Source organism: Poecilia mexicana, unplaced genomic scaffold (assembly GCF_051168715.1).
Source record: "Poecilia mexicana isolate PSO_F unplaced genomic scaffold, ASM5116871v1 scaffold_2, whole genome shotgun sequence".
NCBI lineage: Eukaryota > Metazoa > Chordata > Actinopteri > Cyprinodontiformes > Poeciliidae > Poecilia > Poecilia mexicana.
The window spans coordinates 11,911,103-11,929,859 of record NW_028263371.1 but is presented as its reverse complement, the minus strand read 5'-3'; the positions used below and the strand labels follow the sequence as shown (position 1 = coordinate 11,929,859).

Genomic DNA, 18,757 nt, shown 5'->3' with positions numbered 1-18,757 from the left:
TTAGCTAATGTTCTCCAAATACCATCAAATTGTTATTTAAATTGTTAGCTTAAAGTTTAAGCTAAGATTCTCTAAATACCATCAAATTGTTATTCAAATGTTAGCTGAAACTTTTAGCTAAGATTCTCTAAATACCGTCAAATTGTTATTTTAATATTAGCTAAAACCTTAAGCTAATGTTCTCTAAATACCGTCAAATTGTTATTTAAATGTTAGCTGAAACCTTTAGCTAATGTTCTCTAAATACCATCAAATTGTTATTTAAATTGTTAGCTTAAACTTTAAGCTAAGTTTCTCTAAATACCATCAAATTATTTAAATGTTAGCTAAAACATTTAGCTAATGTTCTCTAAATACGTCAAATTGTTATTTAGATGTTAGCTAAAACATTTAGCTAATGTTCTCTAAATACGTCAAATTGTTATTTAAATTGTTAGCTAAAACCTTTAGCTAATGTTCTCCAAATACCATCAAATTGTTATTCAAATGTTAGCTGAAACTTTTAGCTAATATTCTCTAAATACCGTCAAATTGTTATTTTAATGTTAGCTAAAACCTTAAGCTAATGTTCTCTAAATACCGTCAAATTGTTATTTAAATGTTAGCTGAAACCTTTAGCTAATGTTCTCTAAATACCATCAAATTGTTATTTAAATTGTTAGCTTAAACTTTAAGCTAAGTTTCTCTAAATACCATCAAATTATTTAAATGTTAGCTAAAACATTTAGCTAATGTTCTCTAAATACGTCAAATTGTTATTTAGATGTTAGCTAAAACATTTAGCTAATGTTCTCTAAATACGTCAAATTGTTATTTAAATTGTTAGCTAAAACCTTTAGCTAATGTTCTCCAAATACCATCAAATTGTTATTCAAATGTTAGCTGAAACTTTTAGCTAATATTCTCTAAATACCGTCAAATTGTTATTTTAATGTTAGCTAAAACCTTAAGCTAATGTTCTCTAAATACCGTCAAATTGTTATTTAAATGTTAGCTGAAACCTTCAGCTAATGTTCTCTAAATACCATCAAATTGTTATTTAAATTGTTAGCTTAAACTTTAAGCTAAGTTTCTCTAAATACCATCAAATTATTTAAATGTTAGCTAAAACATTTAGCTAATGTTCTCTAAATACGTCAAATTGTTATTTAAATGTTAGCTAAAATATTTAGCTAATGTTCTCTAAATACGTCAAATTGTTATTTAAATGTTAGCTGAAACCTTTAGCTAATGTTCTCTAAATTCCATCATATCGTTATTTAAATTGTTAGCTTAAACCTTTAGCTAAGATTCTCTAAATACGTCAAGTTATTTAAATTGTTTGCTAAAACCTTTAGCTAAGATTCTCTAAATACGTCAAATTGTTATTTAAATTGTTAGCTAAAATTTTTACCTAAGGTTTTATAAATAATGTCAAATTGTTATTTAAACAGCTGAAACCTTTATCTAATGTTATCTAAATACCGTCACATTATTATTTAAATTGTTAGCTAAAACTTTTAGCTAAGGTTTTCTAAATACCGTCAAATTGTTATTTTAATGTTAGCTAAAACCTTTAGCTAAGATTCTCTAAATACCGTCAAATTGTTATTTAAATTGTTAGCTTAAACTTTAAGCTAAGGTTCTCTAAATACCATCAAATTATTTAAATGTTAGCTAAACCATTTAGCTAATGTTCTCTAAATACATCAAATTGTTATTTAAATTGTTAGCTTAAACTTTTAGCTAAAGTTCTCTAAATACGTCATATCGTTATTTAAATTGTTAGCTTAAGCTTTTAGCTAAGGTTCTCTAAATACGTCAAATTGTTATTTAAATGTTAGCTAAAACATTTAGCTAATGTTCTCTAAATATTATCAAACTGTTATTTAAATTGTTAGCTTAAACTTTAAGCTAAGGTTCTCTAAATACCATCAAATTGTTATTTAAATGTTAGCTAAAACATTTAGCTAATGTTCTCTAAATACGTCAAATTGTTATTTAAATTGTTAGCTAAAACCTTTGGCTAAGGTTCTGTTAATATGTCAAATTGTTATTTAAATTGTTAGCTTAAACTTTAAGCTAAGGTTCTCTAAATACCATCAAATTATTTAAATGTTAGCTAAACCATTTAGCTAATGTTCTCTAAATACATCAAATTGTTATTTAAATTGTTAGCTTAAACTTTTAGCTAAAGTTCTCTAAATACGTCATATCTTTATTTAAATTGTTAGCTTAAGCTTTTAGCTAAGATTCTCTAAATACGTCAAATTGTTATTTAAATGTTAGCTAAAACATTTAGCTAATGTTCTCTAAATATTATCAAACTGTTATTTAAATTGTTAGCTTAAACTTTAAGCTAAGGTTCTCTAAATACCATCAAATTGTTATTTAAATGTTAGCTAAAACATTTAGCTAATGTTCTCTAAATACGTCAAATTGTTATTTAAATTGTTAGCTAAAACCTTTGGCTAAGGTTCTGTTAATATGTCAAATTGTTATTTAAATTGTTAGCTTAAACTTTAAGCTAAGGTTCTCTAAATACCATCAATTTATTTAAATGTTAGCTAAACCATTTAGCTAATGTTTTCTAAATATGTCAAATTGTTATTTAAATTGTTAGCTTAAACTTTTAGCTAAGGTTCTCTAAATACGACATATCGTTATTTAAATTGTTAGCTTAAACTTTTAGCTAAGGTTCTCTAAATACGTCAAATTGTTATTTAAAGTGTTAGCTGAAACTTTTAGCTAAGATTCTCTAAATACCGTCAAGTTGTTATTTAAATGTTAGCTAAAACATTTAGCTAATGTTCTCTAAATACTATCAAATTATTATTTAAATTGTTAGCTTAAACTTTTAGCTAAGGTTCTCTAAATACCATCAAATTGTTATTTAAATGTTAGCTAAAACATTTAGCTAATGTTCTCTAAACACGTCAAATTGTTATTTAAATTGTTAGCTAAAACCTTTAGCTAATGTTATCTAAATACCGTCAAATTATTTAAATTGTTAGCTAAAACTTTTACCTAAGGTTTTCTAAATACCGTCAAATTTTTTATTTAAATATTAGCTGAAACCTTTAGCTAATCTTCTCCAAATAATGCTGAAAGGTTAGCTATTCTACCTGTTACTTCTAACATCTGGTTAGCATTCTCTGAACACTAGCCAAAGTTTACCTAAACATTAGTTGAAAGCTTTAGCTAATGTTCTCTAAATACCATCACATTATTGTTTAAATTGTTAGCTAAAACTTTTAGCTAAGGTTTTCTAAATACCGTCAAATTTTTTATTTAAATATTAGCTGAAACCTTTAGCTAATCTTCTCCAAATAATGCTGAAAGGTTAGCTATTCTACCTGTTACTTCTAACACCTGGTTAGCATTCTCTGAACACTAGCCAAAGTTTACCTAAACATTAGTTGAAAGCTTTAGCTAATGTTCTCTAAATACCGTCAAATTATTTAAATTGTTAGCTAAAACCTTTAGCTAATGTTCTCTAAATACGTCAAATTGTTATTTAAAATGTTAGCTAAAACATTTAGCTAATGTTCTCGAAATACGTCAAATTGTTATTTAAATTGTTAGCTAAAACCTTTGGCTAAGGTTCTGTAAATATGTCAAATTGTTATTTAAATTGTTAGCTTAAACTTTAAGCTAAGGTTCTCTAAATACCATCAAATTATTTAAATGTTAGCTAAACCATTTAGGTAATGTTGTCTAAATACGTCAAATTGTTATTTAAAGTGTTAGCTAAAACCTTTGGCTAAGGTTCTTGTTAAGGAAGAAATAATATCTAAAATAGTTAACTTTGGAAAAAAGTTTGGCTCTCTCTTCCTCTGGATCCCAGGTCCTCTCGGCGGGCCACGTGTAGGCACAAGGAAACAACAATGCGTGTTGACATCACAGAATTACAGAGTTTAATCCAATATAAGACAATGCATAAACTTAGAAGTAAGACCATGCACAAACTTACACCAGAAACTGCAGAACAACGGAGACATACATTCATTTACCTAACATAAATGGAAAGAAAGACGTCCAAAGACATCTTTGGAGAATTGCAAGAGCAAATCTAATGTGTTACTTCTGTGTAGAAAGTTTTATCCTCTTGTATTTAATTTATTCAAATAAGGCGTACCTTTGCTCCTCCAACCAGGAGCTATCTCTGACCCTCTATCTGAAGCCTAAACCCCTGCCGTGTTTACGGCCTTTCACAGATGAGTGTGAAAAGCTACAACTTCCACTGTATTGTTTTCCACAGACAAAAGGCAGTTCAAATGATCCTAGGAAACCATCTGCTGTAACTACAGGCAAAATAAAGGTCAATAGGCCAGAATAAGTCACTGATTTAAAACCACAATTTAGGCCATTTCAATCAAGACATGTTTAGTTTTAAAACTAGCATATTTTAAATTTATTTTCTCAACATTCTCTAAATACGACATATCGTTATTTAAATTGTTAGCTTAAGCTTTTAGCTAAGGTTCTCTAAATACGTCAAATTGTTATTTAAAGTGTTAGCTGAAACTTTTAGCTAAGATTCTCTAAATACCGTCAAATTGTTATTTAAATGTTAGCTAAAACATTTAGCTAATGTTCTCTAAATACTATCAAATTATTATTTAAATTGTTAGCTTAAACTTTAAGCTAAGGTTCTCTAAATACCATCAAATTATTTAAATGTTAGCTAAAACATTTAGCTAATGTTCTCTAAACACGTCAAATTGTTATTTAAATTGTTAGCTAAAACCTTTAGCTAAGGTTCTCTAAATACGACATATCGTTATTTAAATTGTTAGCTTAAACTTTTAGCTAAGGTTCTCTAAATACGTCAAATTGTTATTTAAAGTGTTAGCTGAAACTTTTAGCTAAGATTCTCTAAGTACGTCAAATTGTTATTTAAATGTTAGCTAAAACATTTAGCTAATGTTCTCTAAATACGTCATATTTTTATTTAAATTGTTAGCTAAAACCTTTAGCTAAGGTTCTCGAAATACCGTCAAATTGTTATTTAAATGTTAGCTAAAACCTTTAGCTAATGTTATCAAAATACCGTGAAATTATTTAAATTGTTAGCTAAAACTTTTACCTAAGGTTTTATAAATAACGTCAAATTGTTATTTAAACGTTAGCTGAAACTTTTAGCTAATGTTCTCTAAATACCGTCACATTATTATTTAAATTGTTAGCTAAAACTTTTAGCCAAGGTTTTCTAAATACCGTCAAATTGTTATTTTAATGTTAGCTAAAACCTTTAGCTAAGATTCTCTAAATACCGTCAAATTGTTATTTAAATTGTTAGCTTAAACTTTAAGCTAAGGTTTTCTAAATACCATCAAATTATTTAAATGTTAGCTAAACCATTTAGCTAATGTTCTCTAAATACTATCAAATTGTTATTTAAATTGTTAGCTAAAACTTTTAGCTAAGATTCTCTAAATACCGTGAAATTGTTATTAAATGTTAGCTAAAACATTTAGCTAATGTTCTCTAAATACTATCAAATTGTTATTTAAATTGTTAGCTTAAACTTTAAGCTAAGGTTCTCTAAATACCATCAAATTGTTATTTAAATGTTAGCTAAAACCTTTAGCTAATGTTCTCTAAATACCATCAAATTATTTAAATTGTTAGCTAAAACCTTTAGCTAATGTTCTCTAAATACCGTCAAATTGTTATTTTAATGTTAGCTAAAACCTTTAGCTAATGTTCTCTAAATACCGTCAAATTATTTAAATTGTTAGCTAAAACCTTTAGCTAATGTTCTCTAAATACCGTCAAATTGTTATTTTAATGTTAGCTAAAACCTTTAGCTAATGTTCTCTAAATACCGTCAAATTATTTAAATTGTTAGCTAAAACCTTTAGCTAATGTTCTCTAAATACGTCAAATTGTTATTTTAATGTTAGCTAAAACCTTTAGCTAAGATTCTCTAAATACCGTCAAATTGTTATTTAAATTGTTAGCTTAAACTTTAAGCTAAGGTTTTCTAAATACCATCAAATTATTTAAATGTTAGCTAAACCATTTAGCTAATGTTCTCTAAATACGTCAAATTGTTATTTAAATTGTTAGCTTAAACTTTTAACGAAGGTTCTCTAAATACATCATATCGTTATTTAAATTGTTAGCTTAAACTTTTAGCTAAGATTCTCTAAATACCGTGAAATTGTTATTAAATGTTAGCTAAAACATTTAGCTAATGTTCTCTAAATACTATCAAATTGTTATTTAAATTGTTAGCTTAAACTTTAAGCTAAGGTTCTCTAAATACCATCAAATTGTTATTTAAATGTTAGCTAAAACCTTTAGCTAATGTTCTCTAAATACCATCAAATTATTTAAATTGTTAGCTAAAACCTTTAGCTAATGTTCTCTAAATACCGTCAAATTGTTATTTTAATGTTAGCTAAAACCTTTAGCTAATGTTCTCTAAATACCGTCAAATTATTTAAATTGTTAGCTAAAACCTCTAGCTAATGTTCTCTAAATACCGTCAAATTATTTAAATTGTTAGCTAAAACCTTTAGCTAATGTTCTCTAAATACCGTCAAATTGTTATTTTAATGTTAGCTAAAACCTTTAGCTAATGTTCTCTAATGTTCTCTTTAACAGGACACGAGAAAAAACTTAGAGCATGGCAGACAGGTGTGACCTCTGACATCACAGCCTGTGATGTCCTCAACTATGGGAAGTCCTAGATAGAACTGATCTTTGGTCCTACAGCCTCTGATGTCGTAAAGTATGCGAAATCCCTAGAATATGTGAGACATTCCTTCTGACAATAGCTTACACTGCATTATTTGGTGTTTGACAACAGACTTATAGCTAGTTAAGAGGGGCTGACCTCTGACCCTGCAACCGTTGATGACTGTCTCAGGCAATTGTTCTGAAGGAAAACAACAGTTTAACTGTTTTACTGCAATATTTATGTGTAACACCTGCTAGTGTGATATATTTCAGTAAAAGTTCCTCATCTGTAACTATTTCTTAAGGATATGTGTCAGGTACTAACAGGCCTACATGAGGCTACTCAAATTTTACTTTTAGCTTTCTGCAGTTAAAGTGAAAGACAAACTAACATCGATCCCTTTCCAGAATTTGTCCTCACATCATTGTGAATGCTACTTTGCTTCAGTCTTTTTTTTCTGTTGTTGAATCAACACTGATCTTCTCAGTGCTTCATGGTTTCTCCAAAATAGTAAAGGTTGGTACATTTGAAACTCACAGATTTTTTTTATGCAACACTTGCTAGTGTGATACATTTCAGTAAAAGTTCCTCATCTGTAAATGTATTTCTTAAGAATATGTGACAGCGACTAAACAGGCCCAGGTGAGGCTGCTGCTCATATTTATCTTTCAGTTTTCCCCAAAGTTTAAAGTTTTTTTTACACTGTACAACCAAACTCCAAGAGTTGCTCCAACATGGTAAATTGTTTTGCTACCTTTAAAATTATCTACAGCTTTTGTCTCTGACTTATACGCTGTTTGCTTTTTTTGGCCCTAATGATTCTTTTACTCCATCCGTTATCTAACATGCTTAAGTGCTCTAACAAAATATAGTTCACCTGTAGTTGTTAAGGTTCCATTACTAAAAAATTATAAATGATCAATGTGAACCGTCAGTCTTAAAATATTTAGTAACATTTCTATTTATTTAGATTTGATGTTTTGATGTGAGCACTTGGATTTCTATCGATTTATTGAATGATGCTCTATGTAAATATTTATCAAACTGAATGATCATTCAGGATTTATATAGTTTTTTGCTTTTCATTCAATGTTTGTTGCAGAAATTCAAACATATGCTGGCTATCGACCAACAATTCAATCAGTGAATCTTTGCTTTTTTCTCCAGTAGCCCCTCTCACGGAGACTTACTTACATCTTCTGACACCTGGCCCAACTTATAATAACATTAACCAACTTAGCTGTTGGTACACTTACCTAAAGAGTAAAACCTGCTCGCTACACAACCAGGCTCCATGAGTTGGTCACAACGTGGTAAATTGTTTTGTTACCTTTAAAATGATCTACAGCTTTATTTTTCCCTTGGTCCTAATGATGCTACCTGTTCATTAATGTTCACTAACAGACAGGTCACCTCTTGTAACTGATAAGTATATAAATGTGAAGCATCAGTCTGCGTTCAAGAAGATCACATCAGTCAGATTTCGTAAAATATCATGAAACTCCAAGGAATCAAAATTATAGTTCACAGAAAGGTAATCTATCCCTTTTAGGGAGCTTTGACTGTGAAAAGAATGAATGAAATATACTATGAAAAATTTCAATTTGCAGAATCCTGATAATAAAACTTCAATTGTGAACTGAATGATCACATTGTATCTAGACACAAAAGAATCGACTGTTAATTAGTAACAATACTATGGAAATGACCACCAAGATCTGAACAAACAAGAAACTTGACTACCTCAAGAGATTTCACTCGTTGGAGAATGAACCGTCTGACTTTCTTTAGTCGACTAAATTTAATCTTACCACATTTTAGCTGTAGAGCAAACAGGTACTGAGTTTGAAGTGGATCAGATGCCTCCAGCCGTCTGCTAAAGCTAGACTCCGGCCTTCCTCACTGTAAAATAAAACATTCTGCTTAATAAAAGAGTTCAAGTGAACATCACTTCATTCTCAACAACTTGTTTGTACTCATCTTAAACAAGCGGCAGGAACTTTTGGATTTAGAAAAGAAAAAAAGATGCTTTATAAGTTAATCCATTTAAGTTGAGTCTGCAACAACTAGAATAAAATAAAAAGTGAACTATTTGAAAGTAGTGAGGATTTTGGGTGGTAAATGTTTAACATTTTAACATACACAGACATTACTCCATTTCTACTCAAGCAAACCAAAAGGTTTGGAACAGAACCGCTATGTCAAGTAACGACATGCAGTAAATACATTGCTGCAGCTGCTGCAGCTGCTGCTGCTGCCGCTGCCGCTGCCGCTGCCGCCGCCGCCGCCGCCGCCGCCGCCGCCGCCGCCGCTGCTGCCGCTGCTGCAGCTGCTGCTGCTGCTGGCAGAAAGTAAAATACATTTTGCATTGAATAATATTTTGGATGAGTTTAAGAATATTATTTGCCAAAATCACACAATGTACCTACACTTGTCTTTTACATGTTGCAGTAATTGAATCTTTTGAGACAATTGGTTTGCATAAATTTAAGTAACTACAACCCATTTTCCTGCTCCACATACTTGGCTAGCAATTTTCCAGTTAGCTTCCCAGTCTGAACTTCTGCACAACGTCTCGATTCAGTCAAATCTTCTACCCTGTGTCTCCTGTACTTTGATATTCTACTACATCCACTCTGTGAAAGCTTTGCTTGCTGGTCTTCTTCATGCTTTGAATGCAGTATCTGGTTTCTCTTACTTTAACCCGCCCAACATGCAGCTGATTGGCTTGTTAGCCTTTCCATTCCCTCCCAGTGAGGCGGTGCTTCACAAAGCAAACTGTTTGTCAAACTGTTGATGTCCCTCAGAAGACATGGTGACTGAGTTTTAGACACTAGCAGCCAGGTCATACGGCTTTTTTACTAAACGGCAGTCCTAAAAGTATATATCTTTAAATTATGAATAAATACGTACAATTTCATAATTATTCGATCCAGCGGTTATAGAAGTTTGGTAATATTGTTGTTTCTTAATGTCAGTGTTTCTGCTACTAGACAGTAAGAAGACAAGGAACAGGGTTAAACGAGGATTTAGAAATAAAACTACAAAGATGATAGTTGTATTTACTGGGAGAAAGGCTATGACTAGTTATCAGGACAGAATGAGACCCGTAAAACTGTTGGGTCCATATGATCCAACTGGTCATCTGCTCCAACAATTTATTACCCTTTAGGAACCATGTCTGGACACAAGGAGCAGGAACATCACAACATCCTTATATCAAACACTTTTCATCCTTATATCAGTGATTTAAAACTATTTCTAATTTCTGATACCATACGGCAGGCTGCAAAGTTGTGCATGAATGTAAAAGTCAATTATTTTCTTCACCAATAGAAAAGTGCAATGTGTTTATTACGAGTAGGATTAACCGAGCTGAAGGAAAACAAAGGAGAAATATTCAACGATACAGAACCGAATCAGCAAATATGAACTTATGAAACTATTGAAAACCTTCAAGAATCTTATGTTGTGTAAGAAAATAATTCTGAAACCGCACACATGAATTTCTTCATTTGACTGTTATCTCTAAAATATGTTACTTTTCATGTTGAACACCAGACATCTCACCTCTTTCCCACAGTTTTTCATTTAGTTCTGCGACTGCAGTGGATGTTATAGTCAATGTTTAAAGCAGCACAGAGTCTGAACCGATGGAGGAAATTTACGTCAACATGGAACCTGTTGGACAAACTGCATCTAATCACACAGGTAAGAATAAAGTTACAGATAAATCTAGTATGTATCTAATTACATTTTGGTAAAGTTCAGGTTTTCGTTAAGGTTCAAACGGCTCCAAAGAGAGGCTCTGCCTCTGTGTGGCTTTGGGATTCCTGAATGTTTTACTTTTGGCTGAACTCATCGCCATCAGTGAACGCAGTGAGTCTTCTTCTAGTCACCTGAAAGATGAGTACATTTTAATACAGTAAATTTCATGTTTCTGTAATAAAAAATGTCATCGGCTCTTCTGAAATCAAACTGACCAAATAACAAGGGTTTGAAAAGCATAAAGCTTGGTGACTCAAAGTGCTGCAGAGGTGAATCATTACACTGTGTTACGTGAGTTTGATTCATTTTGAGCATTGGATGCATTTGCAGCCATTTAGGTTAGCATGTCTTTAATATCTCCTCTTTTTCACACTATTTACCCAACAATTTATTGTTCAGTGTTGCCTCAGTTTAAGTTCTACAGCCATAACCAAAATCATAAAACAATTTTATAAGTCTTAAGTGAAAATTCGATGTGACTTCTATTTTTGCAAACATGCTTGTTGATTTTTTTTCCAGCTCATGACATGACAGCAGATTTTTCTGACATTAGTAACTTTCTGACTGAGCAGAGCAGCGACAGCAAGTTTCCCTCCACAAACGCTAACTTCACTGAAACGACTCCACGAGCTGAAGAGACTTCAAGGTTTGTCAAAACTTTAAAATAATGTGGATCTCATTAAAATGTCTAAAACCTTTTCCCCTCTGAATTGTAGAGCATAACTAATAACTTTCCTTTTGTGGCTAAATGAATATAATGTAAATGAACAACATTTATTTTAATTTATTAAGTACTGTATAATTTGTGTGCTCTAAAAACAACAATGTAAAAGAAGCAAAACTTTTTTTTTCTTACAGAACGAACAAACATCAATTGCTCCTTTTAATCCAGGGACTGCAGAAGAAGAAGAGAGGAGCAGATCCAGTAGAGATTTATGATTAGGATTTGTGTTCGGTGTGATATTATTTACCAACAATCATGTAGCTTATTAGTATGGTGATACATAAAACCTAGAGATAAAATGTACACTTGTTGTGACTTATAAAGCAACAATTTTACCGGTTGTACTCTTTCTTGTTAAAACTCTGACTTGATAAACAAACGTTGGAGGATGGCTGGTTGTGGGGAGAATCGGTTCAGCATGAGGCTTTCTGATTGTGTCTTAATGTGACTTTTACTACGAGACTTTATGGAACTCCATTGGTGCCCAGTAATAAAGAAACAAAGAAAGAAGGTAGCATACGTACATGTTGGTTCCCCTGAAGAAATGGATAAAATCAGTCATTACAGGGTAAAAGTAATTTGAAGAGGGGGAAGCATATAAACAAGTCAAGTCAATAACAAGTCAATGACATGATGCAATCCACATTTTTAACTCGGATAACTTAACTTTTTTTTTACTGTCTTAAATAATACATTTAAATTGCTGCACTGTTAAGTAGAATGGAAATGACTTTTTTGTAAATTGTCTTAAGATTACCTATTGTAAATTAGTGTTATGTAAATCAAATTAATTGTATTATGAAAGGTTTCAATTTGCCCAACGGACTGGACTGAAGAAAAATGATGAGCAATGTTTTATAGGATGATGAAAGCAAAAATTGGTATTTTTTTGGTAACATGAAAAGTTCATTTTTGAGGTCAAACTAAAAATATGTACATTTCTTTCCAATACATTTTTCCACATACCATGGCCTGGTGTCTGAGCAGATGAAGGTCATCCCTATTGTCAGAAACCGTGATGTTAAGTTTGACTTACGAACCAATTTTCAAACACACTAGTCATAATATCCTGTTCGGCATAATTCACAGTACTCAAAGTCTAAACAGTCTAAAAACAAGCATAAGAATCACCATAAAGTCATGACCTAAAAACGCTTGTGAAAACATTCTTGCTCCTGAATCTGGCTCAGGAAAATAAAGCTAGAGGAGCAAACTCTTCCTTAATTTAAATTTACATTTTAATAAATAAAACAATGTACACATAACCATTGTATTTCATTTGCCTGGTGTTCTTTGTTGGATCATTTTTGTAGCTTGATGTACTAGTACTAGTAATATCATGTAGTGCGATAGTGACAGAGAGCAACATCAAAGTTTGCAATAAGTTTTGCATTAAATCAATGGCAGGAAACTGAGTTGTCATTATGGTACTTTTATTTGAAGAACTTTTATTCCTTAGATAATAGTGCTGCAGGAGGAGGTTCTATATTTAGAACCTTGTAAATATATAATGTTGTATTTACCCCCATATTCCACCCTCATGTGTTTATTTTACATCAATGGGATGTTAAATGGGCAGGCTGTACACCGTGATGGAGATATTTGTGTCTTTAAAGACTTGTTCCAGGATCTTTGTAAAGTAAACATCTGATTTTCACTTTTGAGACGATGACATCAAGCTGTACGCCAAGAGCGAGCGAGACATCGACTCACTGATCCACACCACCAGGATCTACAGCACTGACATCGGGATGTCATTCGGACTAGAGAAGTGTGGCCGGATGGTTACAAAGAGAGGGAAGGTCGTCCACACAGAAGGGTCTCATTCCCAGAAGGAACAATAGCAGACATAGAGCCAGTGGTGGGAAGTAACGAAGTACAAGTACTTCGTTACTGTACTTAAGTACAATTTTCATGTATCTGTACTTTACTTAAGTAGATTTAATAATGGGTACTTTCTACTTTTACTCCACTACATTTTACAGTAAGTATCTGTACTTTCTACTTCACTACATTTCTACAAAACTGTCGCGTTACTCGTTACATCCAAGTCGCGTTGCGCTTTTTGTCCGTTAAAATGTGAAGTTCAGGGTCTTAAGGTGGCGCCGTAAAATCCAAGCAATAATGTGACTTAGTGTCTGTTGTCACCCATCGCCTCCACCTTTACTCGCACGCGGAGCTCCAGACATGCGCAGTGGTTTCCTCTGAGCGGGAGAAGATGTCTAACTAATCGATAATAACTGCATAAATCATAAGATATGGCGACATGTAAAACCAGCAGCAGCGCTTCGCTTTCACAGACGGTGGGGACTTTGTCCAACTTTTAGCGTCACTTCAAAGGATAGCTTAAAGAAAGGTAAGATCTGTGGACGTGATGCTAGCAAAACTAGCTGTACAGAGACACATATGTTGCATCTGCGATGAAAAAAAGTTGTCACTCATGCGCTGAATTATTGTGTGGAGGTGTTGACTGAGGTGTCGCAAATATGGGACAACGCTGTGACCAAAGTGCAATATAGTGATATGACATTCAGGAACGATCCGATTCTTCTGGACGGATCTTTACTAAGGTTGATGGGACTGAAGCCTCACTGAGAGCCGTTCTTTGTTCTTGTGTACACTGCAATAGCTCGCTATTGCACAATGTATGTATATACAGTATATGTATATATATATATATATATATATATATATATATATATATATATATATATATATATATATATATGCACACACACATTTATTTAATTGCCGAATAAGTAAAAGTTGAACGAACACAGAGCATGCTCATTGATTTCGTCTCCTGTCATGGTGGCAAACATGCAGTGGGAGGGAGGATGAGAACAGTCATGATGCTCCTTCTGCTTGTTGCACCATTGGACAGTGTTCATAGTGTTGTTTACCGTTAATTGCTATGTTTCATGGTTTAATGGTGCAGACAGTTGTGGTTTCTGACATGGGCAATATGGACAACCGCCCAGGGCGTTATTTTTATAGGGATGGCAGGAGACCTCTGCGGATTGTAGCACAGCGATGAAAGCAAAACAGAATGAAATGAGTTTTAATTGATACTGGTTAAATATATTTCATCTCTAAGTATTTAATATCTAGGTGTTTTTATGGAAATGTGGATCTTTCAGATCAATCTGAGAACCAATTTTGATAGGTGCACTTCATTTTATTGTGTCATGTAGCACAGGGCTCTGGTCTTGGTCTCGGGTTCGGTGGTCTTGACTACAACTCTGCTACGTGGCTCCTGGGTTGCATGTCTTCCCCCCACACCTTCGTTCCATCCCCTTTCAGTTGGATTTCTTTCTAAATAAATGTCACTAATGAAGTTCATGCTATGTTAGGACAGGAAACAAGATTTTTCCATCCCTGATATTATGATGCATAGAATCACATATCTAAGTCTAAACTCTTACAGAGAATAAACACAATAAGAACATGTTTAATCTGTGACATTGTTTATTAAAATGGCACATTTATGATGTATTCAAATTAAATACTATTGGCACACTTAATGATATTAGCGATTAGGTTATGTATTCAGCAAGTACTTTTACTTTTAATACTTAAGTATTTTTAAAAGTCAGTACTTTTTTACTTTCACTTAAGTAAAATGTTAATGTGGTACTTTGACTTTTACTTGAGTACATTTTTGCCTGTGTATTTGTACTTTTACTTAAGTACATTTTTTGAGTACTTTCTCCACCACTGCATAGAGCACAGCTACAAGTACCTGGGAATACCACAAGCAAATGGCAACCTGGATGAGGTCACAAGGAAAGGAGCCACAGCCAAATACCTCCAACGAATAAGGCAAGTCCTGAGAAGCCAGCTCAATGGCAAGAACAAGATCTCTGTGATAAACAGCTATGCCTTACCAGTAATCAGACACCCTGCAGGAATAACTAGCTGGCCAAAGGAGGAGACAAACACCACGGATGTTAAGACTCGGAAGCTACTAACCATGCATGGAGGGTTCCACCCCAAATCCAGCACCCTGAGACTGTACACGAGCCGTAAGGAAGGTCAATAAGGCAGGTGGTTCCTTGAGTTTTGGTTTTCTAAATTGAGGGAACCAAACCTTTAGACAATCCTAAAGACCTTTATTGGAAATAAAAGCCCCTCTTAGAGGATTAAGAGGCAGAGCGACCACAAAGCTGATTTGTTGGATTCTGTGAAGACGTTTGCAGTCTACAGAGGAAATCCCACCCAGTTCTAGAAGAACGAGTCTAAGTGGTTCCAGCACACAACCTCCTCCTCTGGGTGAATTGATTGGAATAAAATGCTGAACATAAATCTCTTGTTGATAAATTACAGGCCTTAATATGTTTAATTTTTCTTTTGTGTGTTTGAATAAATAAAAAAATATTTCTTAAAAGGATCAATCAATTAATGAATTTTATTTATAAGGGACCCTTTCATACTAAAAGCAGCTCTAAGAGCTGTTCCAACAATGAGCCCTCAGGTTTCTCTGACAAACTTTTCCAAAAACAGGAGCCATAATACTGGATGGATAATAAATGACTAAAACTATATGATCACGTAAAAGGTTAAAATAAGATTCATAAGTATAAATGTATATGTATGGAAAACAACAAGGAAAATGACAAGACAAACCGTCATCGATTTTCTATTTGCTTTTTCTCTTCCCTTCTGTCTGAGCCTCACACGGTGCATCTGACCTCTGACCTCAACGCCTCCCATCTGTCCCTCCTACAAAACCAGCCAATGAAAATGATGGAGAAGATCTGGAGGATCAAGAAGACAAAAAAGACCTCCATCACCTGCAGGGGACAACTGTCGGTCTCCTGTTGGGCATTTGGACTGAAAACCTCCGCTGGTCTGCTGTCCAGTATCAGCGAAGAGGAAGAAAAGCTCTTCTCTCACAGGAGCTGTGAGAGAAAAAGACTCTGAACTGTTGACTCTTGTTTCATCTGTGGACAACATGGACATTTCCTGAGGGACGATCTGGATAACCCAAAGAACCAACACCAGAACCAGTTGGACTGACAGGAAGCTGGAGGAGAGAGACGGGGCAGGATTTGGCTGCAGCAGCACCGAGACCGACTGGGGCAGAGGGGCGAGAAGGAAGGAACAACCTGGATCCACATCAACCACTGTGAAGGACGACCTGTCTGTAACGTCCATCTAGATCACGACTTTAAATCTGAAGCAGCAGCAAAACTTCCCTCTACCAAGTATCAAGAACTTCAACTGTTGACACCAAAGAGGACAACGTCCAGAGCAACAGCGACTTTAGATGTTTCTGAAAGGATCTCCACTCAAAGGACTATTGCTGGTCCACTGGCGAGTGACCGAAGCGGAGAGTGAAGATTTAGACTTTTCTGACAGGAGGGAACAAATCCTCCTGAGCAGACAGATGATCCGTGTTCCTGCTTCTACGCTTTACCTACAGATGGAAAATCTGCGCTTTCTTGTTGGGTTTTGAACAGAAACTTATCTGTACCTTCACTGCACTAATGTCATTTTTTTGTGGGGTTTCCTAGAAAACACATGAAATTTGGTAGCTTAATTATAATCTTTCTTAGTTGTTTGACTCCTCAGGATGTTTAAGAGTTTAGAAATTCATTCTTCTAGACATAAGAGAAGTCAACTTAAAATTAACTTTAATGTGTGTAAAATTAAAACTGATAAGTTTAAAACTTTGGACTTATTTAATTACGTATCAGGAATGCACAAATTTATGTTCTGTTACCACATTAAAATAAGACATTAAGGTTTAGATTAAACAAATGAACTAAATGACTTAATATGTACATTTAGGCTGTAACACCAAAATTAAACTGTGCATAGATCAAAAGTGAATGGGGTTAACATAAAAGCATGTAATGCATGTGTAGAAATGTAAAATTAAATTATTCACAGGGAGGTCTAAGGATTGAAATAGATGCACTTATTTTGCACGGAAGAATTTGGGATTAAAATAATGACTTATTTAAGCAATTGGACATATTACTTTGAAAACGGTTTGGTATTCTGCTGGTCCAAATGCATTACTTCAAATTTCTCCTTTTAAAGTTTTGTGAAAGATGACAAAAGATATAGATGACCGTCTCCCTGGCAAGGAGAAACAATAAAGGGATGAATGGATGAATGCCGGTAGGTTTTTTGTATCCTGCCTATATGTTTTTGTTTCATCTTACAGAATAATGTTTCAGTGACTGAATGAATATGTAATGTCTTCAAATGTATGGGATAATTTCTCACTTCTCACCATAAAAATTGTACAAATGTCCTTTTATATAATCAGTGGGGATGGAATAAAATTTGACGTGTGATTAATAGTAAATATTACATATTTACTAATAATCAAAAGGAGGGAAAAGTGGTGGAAAATTACTACAAGTTAACATCTGCTGATCATATTATATGAAATGCTTGTGAGCTCATTAAAAGAGCTATTTGGGTCACATGTAGAAGGCTGGGAGTCGTTTTCTACAGCTGCATCAGAACCAGACTGTGTGGCAGAGCTTTTCACCGAGATCTGCTTCATGATTGGTTGTCCTACCAGCTCTGAGTTGTGCACAATTCATAAATAAACCTGATTGAGTAATTTTACCCGAACAGTGCTTGTCCCCCCCCACCCCCCCACAACAATGGATACAGACAAATACAGATCACCGCAACTCTTTTTTTGCGCATTAATACGTTGCATGACAGACTTTATTCAATGCAGCGCAGCCGCAATGTGTCCACCGAACTGCGCAGGTCACTGTGCACCTGAAATGACAGGATATGATTCACGTACACTGATATTACACAGCTTCAGTGTCGCTGCCAACATCTATTTAGCAAAGTTTTGTAATAACGAGTACGGTGATATTTTAAAGTATAGGCACAAAAAAAGTCCACAAGACAACGTATTTTGTCCTGATTTGACCAAACAATAATTTGTATAACGACATTGCCAGGTGCGGAGCTATGGAGGGGGCTGGGGGTGCGGCTGCCCCCGGCCCGGGATGCGGTTTCAAGTCGTTTATAGACAGAGAAAGTGGGTCCACGCCTGTTGAGAAAGGTATATTTAATGTTAAAGTCCCTCAATGGAATATATATCAGTCCCATTGACCGTTTCACTCACGGTTTTGCCGAAGTGCTTCCTGGGTAAAAATCAAACGAAAAAACGCTTCTGTGATAATTTGGTCACTTTGTCTTTTTCTGTCAAGTCAGTGTTTGTAAAAACAAAAATGCAAATATTCTAACAGTTTATAAAATGTATATTTATATTACCAAAAAAAAAAATTACATACAATCTTAACTAAAGGGGCTATAAATAGAAATATATAAAATTATAAAGAATACATTAAAATACAGTAGGTAATAAGGCCTGTTCGTAATCTGTACCTGATTGGCTCAGCTGGTCATTGGTGACGTGATCCTCGGATACTCAAACCCCGAATCACACGTCACAGATTGACGTCAATGACCGCCTGAGGAGAGTCATTGAATGTAGGCCTTCATCGATCATTTGGTCACTAATCATTTTCTTTGTCTTGCAGGTAAATACTTGTAATAAAAAAAAGCCATTAAACATAGTTTATCCTTTCTTAATGGTCGAGCATCACAAT

General features: G+C 33.8%; 1 long non-coding RNA gene across 1 annotated transcript; it reads left to right on the top strand.

The window, feature by feature from the left end:
• Nucleotides 1–10,464: 10,464 nt before the first annotated feature.
• Nucleotides 10,465–11,783, top strand: LOC148160429 (uncharacterized). Its single transcript, XR_015764856.1, has 3 exons — nucleotides 10,465–10,549; nucleotides 10,958–11,084; nucleotides 11,297–11,783. It is a non-coding gene; the product is annotated as an uncharacterized LOC148160429 (long non-coding RNA).
• The last annotated feature ends 6,974 nt before the right edge of the window (nucleotides 11,784–18,757 follow it).